Here is a 10,466-nt window from a genome sequence, read left to right as displayed (position 1 = left end):
ACCTCATCTATTGGACTTGTATTTATTATTTATTTTTTCAACTCTGATCTATTGCTAGATACTCAACCTCATCACTGGCGCAAGACTTTCGAATAAACTGTTTTCGGAAAGGGAAAATTGTAATTTATGTCCCTCCATAATATGTCAATTATCAAAGTGGTGGGTGTCGAATCCAACAAATTATAAATTACTTACTCTTATGAATTGTAATAGTGATGAGTAAGATCATACCCACAGAGATTGGTTAGACTTATTTTTAACAAAAGACTTGAAACAAAGAATGAGACGAGAATTGAAACTTAAATAGCAACAATAAAATGACAAACAATATCAAATAATCAAATAATCAATAGACTAGGACTATGTGGTTTAATGGTACCCGGGTTGGACTTCCATTTGGAAAATTATGAGTTCAAGCCTCAGTGGAGGTGTTATTCGATCAATTTAATTCTAATAACAAGACAGATAATTGATTTCAAGACAACAAAATTACTCTACTCTTACCAAATTGGTTATGGTTATTCACAACCTATCTTTCCTTAGTTTGTCGGTAATCAAAACAGGCTCTTTGATTACTTCTCTAGCTAATAATTCTAGCCAACAAACTCGCAAGCTCGGTCCATTTAAACTAGAGTATACATCTCCATAACATAGATTGAAAATCTCTTTTATAATCAACTATATTATTTTACCACTAAGGTTTAGAATATTAGACTATATAAAGTATTATGTATTTAATAAATATTCATTCTGTTAGTGATCTAGTCAATAGCCTAATAGATAGGTCTCTCTCTCCTCTTGTATTAATGTTCTCTCTTTCTTGTAACTGAATAATCAATCGATCCCTTTCTCATCTGGTATCAGTTAGCCAGTAGAAATCCTCCTTTTTTTTTTCTCTCTCCTCCGTTCAACCGGCGATGTCTCAAAGTTCCGAAAGAACGTTAACCACCACCACCATCTCCTCCCCAAACACCACCCCAAATTCCCTTCCCAGTGCACATCACTTTGTGTCACTAAAGCTTACCCATCAGAACTATCTGTACTGGAGGACCCAGATTATTCCGTTCCTTCATGGCCAGCGGTTGCTTGGTTTCATCGACGGTTCACGGCCTTGCCCAGCGGCGTTTCTCGAACTGCCCATCGCCGACCAGTCTGATGAAGCCGCTTCCTCTACACCGAACCCTGCATATGAGGCGTGGATCGAGCAGGACGCGTCCATCCTGTCCTTGCTCATCTCGTTCATATCGGAGGAAGTAATGTATCTCACCCTTGGCCAGACAACATCTCGGGCAGTGTGGCTTGCGGCGGAAACGACGCTAGGATCATCTTCACAGGTCCGATGCCTCAACCTCATGGGGCAATTCCAATCTCTCAGACAGGGAGATAGCTCGACCTCGGAGTACCTTGGGCGTGCACAACATCTGGTTGAGGACCTAGCACTCGCCGGTCGCCCAATGTCGTTGACGGAGCAGAACTTATACGTTTTCCGGGGGCTGCGTCCGGAGTTCCGGTCGATGGCTGCTTCCCTGGCGGTGAACGGCCCGCCGGTGACGATCCCGCAGCTAGCGGATTATCTACAAGCGCAACAATTCATCCATGCGGATGATTTTCCAGCGTACCAGCCGGCAACGACGGGCGGCGCGGCCTCGGCGATGTATGCTGGTCAGTCCCGCGGTGGACGACAGTCTGGTAATGGCGGCCGTGGTCAGTCTCGAGGAGGTGCAGGTCGTGGCGGAAACCAGAGAGGAGGTCGCGGCGGACGTGGTCGCGGTGGCCTGCGCTGCCAAATTTGCAGCAAGCAAGGCCACTCGGCGGCCTTCTGCTATCGGAGGTATTCCGAGCCTCCACCCTCCCAGGCGCACGTTGCAGTCGCCGGTGATGGAGCGGCGTCGTCGGCAGTCACGTCCTGGTTGCCGGACACAGGCGCCTCAACCCACGCAACTCCGGACTCCGGCTTGGTCTCGCAGACTGAGGAATATCACGGGGATGATGTTCTCAGAGTAGGTAATGGCACAGGTTTGGCGATCTCGCGTGTGGGATATGCAGTAATTCCTTCCTACACTAAACCTCTAAAATTAACTAATGTGTTACACGTGCCTGAGTTGTCAGTTTCTTTATTATCTGTAAATCATTTTACAAAAGATAATAATTGTTTTTTTGAGTTTCACTCGAGTTTTTTTGTTGTGAAGGACTCCACCACACAGGCAGTTCTTCTTAAAGGTCCAAGCTCGGGGGGGTTATACTCGTTGTCAGTTTCTGCCTCACAAAATGCGTTCATTGCGGCTCGTGCCTCGTCCTCGATCTGGCATCAGCGTCTTGGTCATCCACACGACCAATCACTCAAACGCGTCTTACGGGAATGCCCGGTTGAAAATAAAAATAAAAATGTAATCCCCAGTCTTTGTTCGTCATGTCAACTTGGGAAATCCTCTCGATTCCCGCTAGATAGGATAGCCAAATCTAGCAATAACATTTTAGATCTTGTTTATATGGATATTTGGGGTCCCGCACCTGTTCTTTCTGCGGACGGCTCGCGATATTTTGTACTCTTCGTAGATGATAACACCCGCTATTGTTGGTATTATCCACTACGACTCAAAACTGATATATACAAAGTATTCGATGTTTTTCGGGCGGCGGTAGAACGTACATTTTCACGTTCTATCAAGTCCATTCAGTCTGATTTGGGCGGGGAGTATCTAAAATTACACAAAGTGTTTACATCCTTAGGGATCGTCCACAGACAGTCGTGTGCCTATACACACGAGTAAAATGGGCGTGTTGAACGCCGGAATCGGCATATTGTCGAGACCGGTCTCGCCTTAATGGCCCAAGCGTCTGTCCTACTCCGTTATTGGGATCACGCGTTCGAGACAGCCACATATCTCATAAACCGATTACCGTCAGCCTCACTAAGTTTCGATACACCTTATTACCGATTACATCACTCATCACCCACTTACACATACTTACGTGTATTCGCGTTACTACACAACAACACATGGACGCTTATACCTGCTACTCCTGATATGAACATAGTAGGGTGCAAATGGGTTTTTCGCACCAAGCGGAATGCTGATGGCACCGTAGAGCGCTACAAAGCCCGGCTAGTTTCCAAAGGCTACAATCAGGTAGCCGGCGAAGACTTCTTCGAGACGTTCAGCCAGGTTGTAAAGCCGACTACGGTACGGCTATTGCTAGCTTTAGCCATTTCCCGCGGGTGGACACTCCGACAGTTGGATGTCCACAATGCCTTTCTGAATGGGCACCTGGCTGAAACTGTCTATATGCGGCAGCCGCCTGGATATGAAGACCCCGATCGCCCCGATCATGTCTGCCACTTGCAGCGATCTCTGTATGGGTTGAAACAGGCACCCCGGGCCTGGTTCAAACGGTTGCATGATTTTTTAATTCGCACAGGATTTCTGGCCTCGAAGACAGATGTCTCTCTGTTTCACTACACAGCGTCCGATTCCAGAGTGTTTTTACTCGTGTATGTGGATGATATAATTATGCTCGGGAATGACACAGCCTTGATTGATTCATTACTACGCCAGCTAGCGGCAGCGTTCAAGATTCGAGACCTGGGGAAACCCACGTTCTTTCTTGGCATTGAAACCATCACTGTTCCGAGTGGTATGATTTTGTCTCAACGGCGTTATATGCGGGATGTTCTACAGCGAGCCGGCATGACCGACTGTAAAGCCTTAGCCACTCCGGCATCTGTGACTCAGCCGGTGTGTCAAACTACTGACTCTTTTGACAACCCAACTCAATATCGTCGTCTAGCAGGTGCTCTACAATATCTTACCATCACTCGTCCAGATTTGTCTTACTCTGTCAACCGGCTCTGCCAGTTTATGCATTCACCGACCGATGAACACTGGGGCCTACTAAAGCGCGTCCTTCGTTATGTTAAAGGCACTTTGGAGTACGGTCTACGCATTACCACGTCTGTATCTTCCGACATACACGCGTACTCGGACTCTGACTAGGCTGGCTGTCCGGTAGATCGCAAGTCCACTAGTGGCTACGCAGTGTTCTTTGGGAAGAATCTGGTCTCTTGGGTTTCTCGGAAGCAACGAATAGTGGCTCGTTCTTCGACTGAAGCCGAGTATAAGGGCCTTGCTGATGTTTGTGCTGAGGTCACCTGGGTGGTCTCTCTGTTACGGGATCTTGGCCTAAGTCCCACTGCACCACCTACGCTGTGGTGTGATAATCTTGGAGCTACCTACCTATGTGCGAATCCGGTCTTCCACGCTCGCACCAAGCATGTTGAGGTTGACTATCACTTTGTCCGTGACAAGGTTTCCGCAGGGGAGTTCCAGGTTCATTTCGTGTCTACCAAGGACCAGCTTGCAGATATATTCACCAAGCCGCTACCAGCAGCCCGGTTCACCATTCTTCGTGACAAGCTCAATGTGGTGGCACACACACCTTGTGCTTGAGGGGGAGTATTAGACTATATAAAGTATTATGTATTTAATAAATATTCATTCTGTTAGTGATCTAGTCAATAGCCTAATAGATAGGTCTCTCTCTCCTCTTGTATTAATGTTCTCTCTTTCTTGTAACTGAATAATCAATCGATCCCTTTCTCATCTAGAACACTTAAACAATTACGGATTCAAGCATTCTAAATGGCAATTTACTGGATTGAAAATTGAACAACGGATACTTTATGTACAATTAATCAAAGCAGTAATATCAAGATAATAGAAGACATATAAATAATAAGAAGTAAAGATAAATTAAGCTAAATATAGTAAAAAACCATATGCATAAACAAAACCTTTTAAATTAAAAAATATTCAAACGATAGTACATGTTGGTCCCAAAAGAGGTAAGGTGAAAGTCTAGAGGGAGTGGGGGGGGGGGGTGAATAGACTTTCAAACTTTTTCACACAGCACAACAATCACTACAAGAAAGATGCACATAGACAACACTAGAAATACAACAGTTTTAAAGAAAAGTGTTGTCTTTTTTATAAAAGACAACAGTTTGGTCCAAAACCGTTGTCTTTGATGCAACACTTTTGTCAAAGACAACGGTTTTTATTTAACCGTTGTTGTATGTGTGTTGTCTTTGTGCATTTTGTGAAAAGACAACACCACAACGACAACGGTTTTTTTAAACCGTTGTCTATGTGCGTTTTTTTTTTTTTAAAAAGACAACGGTTTTTTTAACCGTTGTCGTTTGTGTGTTGTCTTTAAGCGCACTGGAATACACAACACTAGAAAGACAACGGTTGTTTAAAACCGTTGTCTTTGTGCGCTCTTTAAAAAAAAAAAAAAAAAGACAACGGTTTTATTTAACCGTTGTCGTTGTTGTGTTGTCTTTAAGTGCACTCGAATACACAACACTGCAAAGACAACGGTTTTTAAAAACCGTTGTCTTTGCACGCTCTTTTTTATTTAAAGGACAACGGTTTTTTTACCGTTATCGTTGGTGTGTTGTCTTTAAGCGTACTAGAATACACAACACTACAAAGATAACGGTTTTTTAAAACCGTTGTCTTTGCTCATTATTATTTTTTAAAAGACAACGGTTTTATTTAACCGTTCTCATTTATGTGTTGTCTTTAATAGCACTTGAATACACAACACTACAACGATAACGGTTTTATATAACCGTTGTCGTTGCTCATTCTTTATTTGTTTAAGACAACGGTTTTATTTAACCGTTGTCTTTGGTATGTTGTCTTTAAGCGTATTTGAATACACAACACTACAAAGACAACGGTTATAAAAAATCGTTGTCTTTGCGCATCATTGTTTTATAAAATATAAACAAGGATGTTAACAACAAGAGTCGAACCTATGACCTTAAACATAGAAAATAAGGTTTAACCAACTAAGCAACACAAACTCTTATGTATGAAAGTGCAACATCTGGTATATAACTGGGTTGCTTCTGTGTTGTTTGTGAAAACCAAGACAACGATTTTATAAAGTAAGTTAAGGATGGCCCACATGAAGAATAGAACTTGAGACCTCTAACATAACAAACTAAACTAAACCCACCAAGCCACACCAACACTTATATATTTAAGTGCAACATCTAGGATATAACCAGTTTGCTTCTGTGTTGTCTCTGAGAACAAAGACAACGATTGTATAAAATAAGTTAAAGATGTTACCAAGAAGGATAAAACCCAAGACCTCTAACATAACAAACAAAGTTAAACCCACCAAACCACACCAACCCTTGTTTACTAAAGTGTTACACCTTATCTTTTACCTATAATTTTGGGCTAACAGCTTTGACCTCCGGGCACTTTAACAAAGAAAGAATACAATTCAAAAGTTAATTTAATACTTCTATTTTTGTTCATATTTAAATATAAAATTATTCACCAAAATTTCAATTTCAATTCATTAAAGTTTTATTTTCAATTATAATTAAGACCAATCTATGAATTCAAAAAAAAAAAAATCAAGTATAAAAAATAATAGATTATATCTATAATATTTTTTTAAAAAAAAATTGGGGGCCCTGTGCGGTCGCGCCGGTCCGACATGGCCTAGAACGGCCCCGACGGTGCGGTGTGGTGTTCCGAATGGTGTGGTATGGTGTGGATCGGGGTAAGGGCGGTATGATAGGGGCCGGGGTTGGTAATCGACCCTTCCGACTAGCGCATGACTAACAAGGTTAGCTATATGTTGGTAATCGACCCTTCCGGCATGCATGGGACACGTGGAGAATGGATATGAAAGAGTAGTTGATATCGTACAGTTAGCTATAGCCCATTTCTTTTGCCGCAATCTTTGTAATAATTAGGCCTCCAGCTGTCTGGGTAATAAAGGGCAAATTATGCTGTGCATGGTGCACACTGTTCTATGTTCATAATTACCGAACTATATATTCATAATTTTTGAAATTCATATTCATAATGATTGAACTCTATATATATTCACAATTACAGAACTCTATGTTCATACTTTTCGATGTTCATATTCCCAATTGTTGAACTCTGTATTCATAGATCACAAAACTTTAGTATAGAAATTATGAATCTACAGTAAAGATTTTATGAATCTACAGTATAAAAATTATGAATCTTTAGTATAGAAATTATGAATCTATAGTATAGAAATTATGAACCTATAGTATAGAAATTCATAATCTATAGTATAGAAATTATGAACTATTTTGGACCTAGCACCCCGGGTAATAAAGCTACTATTTTCATACTTTTGGGCAATATTCTGTGGAAAATCTGAGATAAGCAGAGCTTTATGTAATGGATAGCTCTGCTATTGATTGTAAGGGACCAGGGAGGTTCACCAAACTTGGTGGACCTCTAAGTCAGATTTATGTTGTAGCCACAACTTGAAGCTTTTGAGTGGAGAATTGTGATTGCCATGAGATAGATCTCTCTCTGAGAAATGATATCTCATGTTATGTTTGAGGTTTTATACTAGCCCAAGAGATGAGAATTTGCAATAATAGTTGGGTGCAAGCTAGAGGATTGCTTTTGTTCTTTGTGATGAGATGATGAACATTGATTTTGAGTCTGCAGTTGCTAAATGATTATATCTGATGAGAAAGAGAAGGTTGCAGTTTGTATATAGGGCGGAATAAGTAGGTCCACCATGTTTGGTGGACTATCAGGAGGTTATTTTATTTTATTTTATTTTTGGCTCTGTTCCCTTTTATTTTATTTTATTTTATTTTATAAATATGTTCTCACATAGCTCATCACATATTTTGTCGAAAACTTGTTGCATTATTTAGAAAGCAATATGCATTACATATTGACCACATCCAAAACCTATACAATCTGGATGTGGTTGTGATAACATATTTGAGCAGGATATTCTTAGTTGCATACTTTTTCCACTTTTTTGTTTCTTTGTATCAATTCTATAGCATCAATGGTTCACTTTTATTCTTGTGTAGTGTATAAATACCTCCTTTGTTCGCATTTCATTGCGAATTTATTATATCTATACAAATTTATTTATTCACTTTTTACATGTAGTTCCAACAAGTTGATTATGACAAAGCGATTATTGATCTGGTGCGTTCAGAATGAGCCGATATTCTATGAAGTTATATAGAGTAGGTATGATTTGACGTTGTAATCATTTAGACTTGGTTCGTAGAATTGTTTTTGTAGTATTATGACTTGGATTATGATTCGATTAGAATTGGTAATGAAAGTATTTTGACTTGTTATTTTGAACCTTGCTTAGCTTCTTCAAAATTATGTAACTACACTTGCCATGGTGAATGGATAAATTGATTTTTTTTTATATGATTAAAATTTAAGCAGGTTAAAAATGGGTTGAGACAACGGTTAAAAACCGTTGTCTATTTTACAATAGACAACAGTTTATAACTGTTGTCTTTTAAAGAAAAGACAACAGTTAAAAACCGTTGTCTATGTGCATCACTTTTAACAACACCGGTTTCAACAACATTGAATTGACAACGGGTCAAAAACCGTTGTCTTTGGAAGAAACGACAACGGTTTAAAACCGTTGTCTATGTTCGTGACTTTTAACAACACCGGTTTCAATAACACTTAATAGACAACAGTTAAAAAACCGTTGTCGTTTCTAGAAAAGACAACGGTTATTAACCGTTGTCTATGTGCGTGACTTTTAACAAAACCGGTTTCAACAACACTTAATAGACAACAGTTAATAAACGTTGTCATTTCTAGAAAAGACAACGGTTATTAACCGTTGTCTATGTGCGTGCCTTACAACAACACCAGCTTCAACAACACTTAATAGACAACAGTTAAAAAACCGTTGTTGTTTCTAGAAACGACAACGATTATTAACCGTTGTCTATGTGCGTGACATACAACAACACCGGCTTCAACAACACTTAATAGACAACAGTTAAAAAATTGTTGTTGTTTCTAGAAAAGACAACGGTTATTAACCGTTGTCTATGTGCGTGACATACAACAACACCGGCTTCAACAACACTTAATAGACAACGGTTAAAAAACCGTTGTTGTTTCTAGAAAAGACAATGGTTATTAACCGTTGTCTATGTGCGTGACTTACAACAACACCGGCTTCAACAACACTTAATAGACAACGGTTAAAAAACCGTTGTTGTTTCTAGAAAAGACAACGGTTAAAAAACCGTTGTCTATGCACGGGACTTACAACAACACCGGCTTCAACAACAGAAATTATACCCCTACGACAACGGATATTAACTGTTGTCCATGTGCATTTTTCTTGTAGTGAATTGCTAAGCCAGAGATAAACCAAAACTCTTAACTAGATTGTTAGAGTATGGTGCACAGCGGAAATAAATAAACATAAAGTGTGTGTGAGATTGTGTGAGCAGTATATCACGTGTAGAGCGAATATGTAAAGAGCAGTAAGTAAAGACAGCAGTAAAGAATACAAGACAATTATAGTGGTTCGCGAGGTGGTGTAATCCTCCTACTCCACTTGCTCTTATCTCCAAGAGCAATTCACTATATCTACCACTCCGTTCCAAGATACAATGAATTTCCGTGATCTAGTGCTTTGATCACAAAGCCCGCACTAATCACACCCAGTGACACCACACTGCTGCTTCGGGTTTCACGTCGCTGCGCTACTATCCCAGGATTTCACGACTCCTAGGATTTCACGACTCCGCGTTACTTTCCCCCCGTCTTCCACACTCTGGTAGAAACGTATCCCGTGATCAAGTGCTTTGATCACAAAGCCCGCACTAATAACGCCCAGTGCCTCCGACACTGCTGCTTCGGATCTCACAGCTCCGTGTGACAATCCAGGATTTCACAGCTCCGTGCTACTTTCCTCCCTTCTCTTGTTTTGCTCCAAAACAAGTGTTGTCTTGCTTCCAACTTCTAAGACTCTGTAGATGATCTTCAATGATGCGCATGTCTCTTTGATGAAGAATAAACACTCTGGAATGATTTCTCTTGATAGCTCTGAGTGTTTTCTCTCTTTGAAAGTATCAAGTAAAACACTTGATTTTTATGCTCTGCTTTGCTCTGTTCTAAGAACTCTCAGAATATTTTTCTCTTGAAGCTCTCTGAGTTCGATCTTTTTCTTTTCTCACTTCACACTTGAAGATTTTTGGTATGCTCTGTACCAAATGAGATTTTTGCTCTATGCTCTTTTAAGCTTAATTGCTCTATTCGTTCCCCTTGATGGGTTTGTATTTTCTGCTCTTTTGTTCGTGATTTTCTCAACTGCTCTATCTTCAAGTCTTCATATCTTCATCATTTTATAGCTGGTAATGAGAATCTGTCCGTTGGAAAGAGACACTCTCATTTTTGAAATCTTGTATCTTTTTGTCAGAGATCTTATCTTATCTTCTGCAAAGATGTCAGAAAGGATAAGCTAGCCGTTTGATGGATCTTCATCTCCATGTAAATGAGCTCCCAAACTTCATCTGATATTCCTCTGGTTTAACGTTGAGTGAGAATATCTGGGTCTCTGTTTTGGTGTAGAATGGCTTCTCTGATCAGCTCTGA

The sequence above is a fragment of the Ipomoea nil genome, unplaced genomic scaffold (assembly GCF_001879475.1).
Source record: "Ipomoea nil cultivar Tokyo-kokei standard unplaced genomic scaffold, Asagao_1.1 scaffold2779, whole genome shotgun sequence".
In the NCBI taxonomy this organism is placed as follows: domain Eukaryota; kingdom Viridiplantae; phylum Streptophyta; class Magnoliopsida; order Solanales; family Convolvulaceae; genus Ipomoea; species Ipomoea nil.
This window is presented reverse-complemented; position numbering follows the sequence as displayed.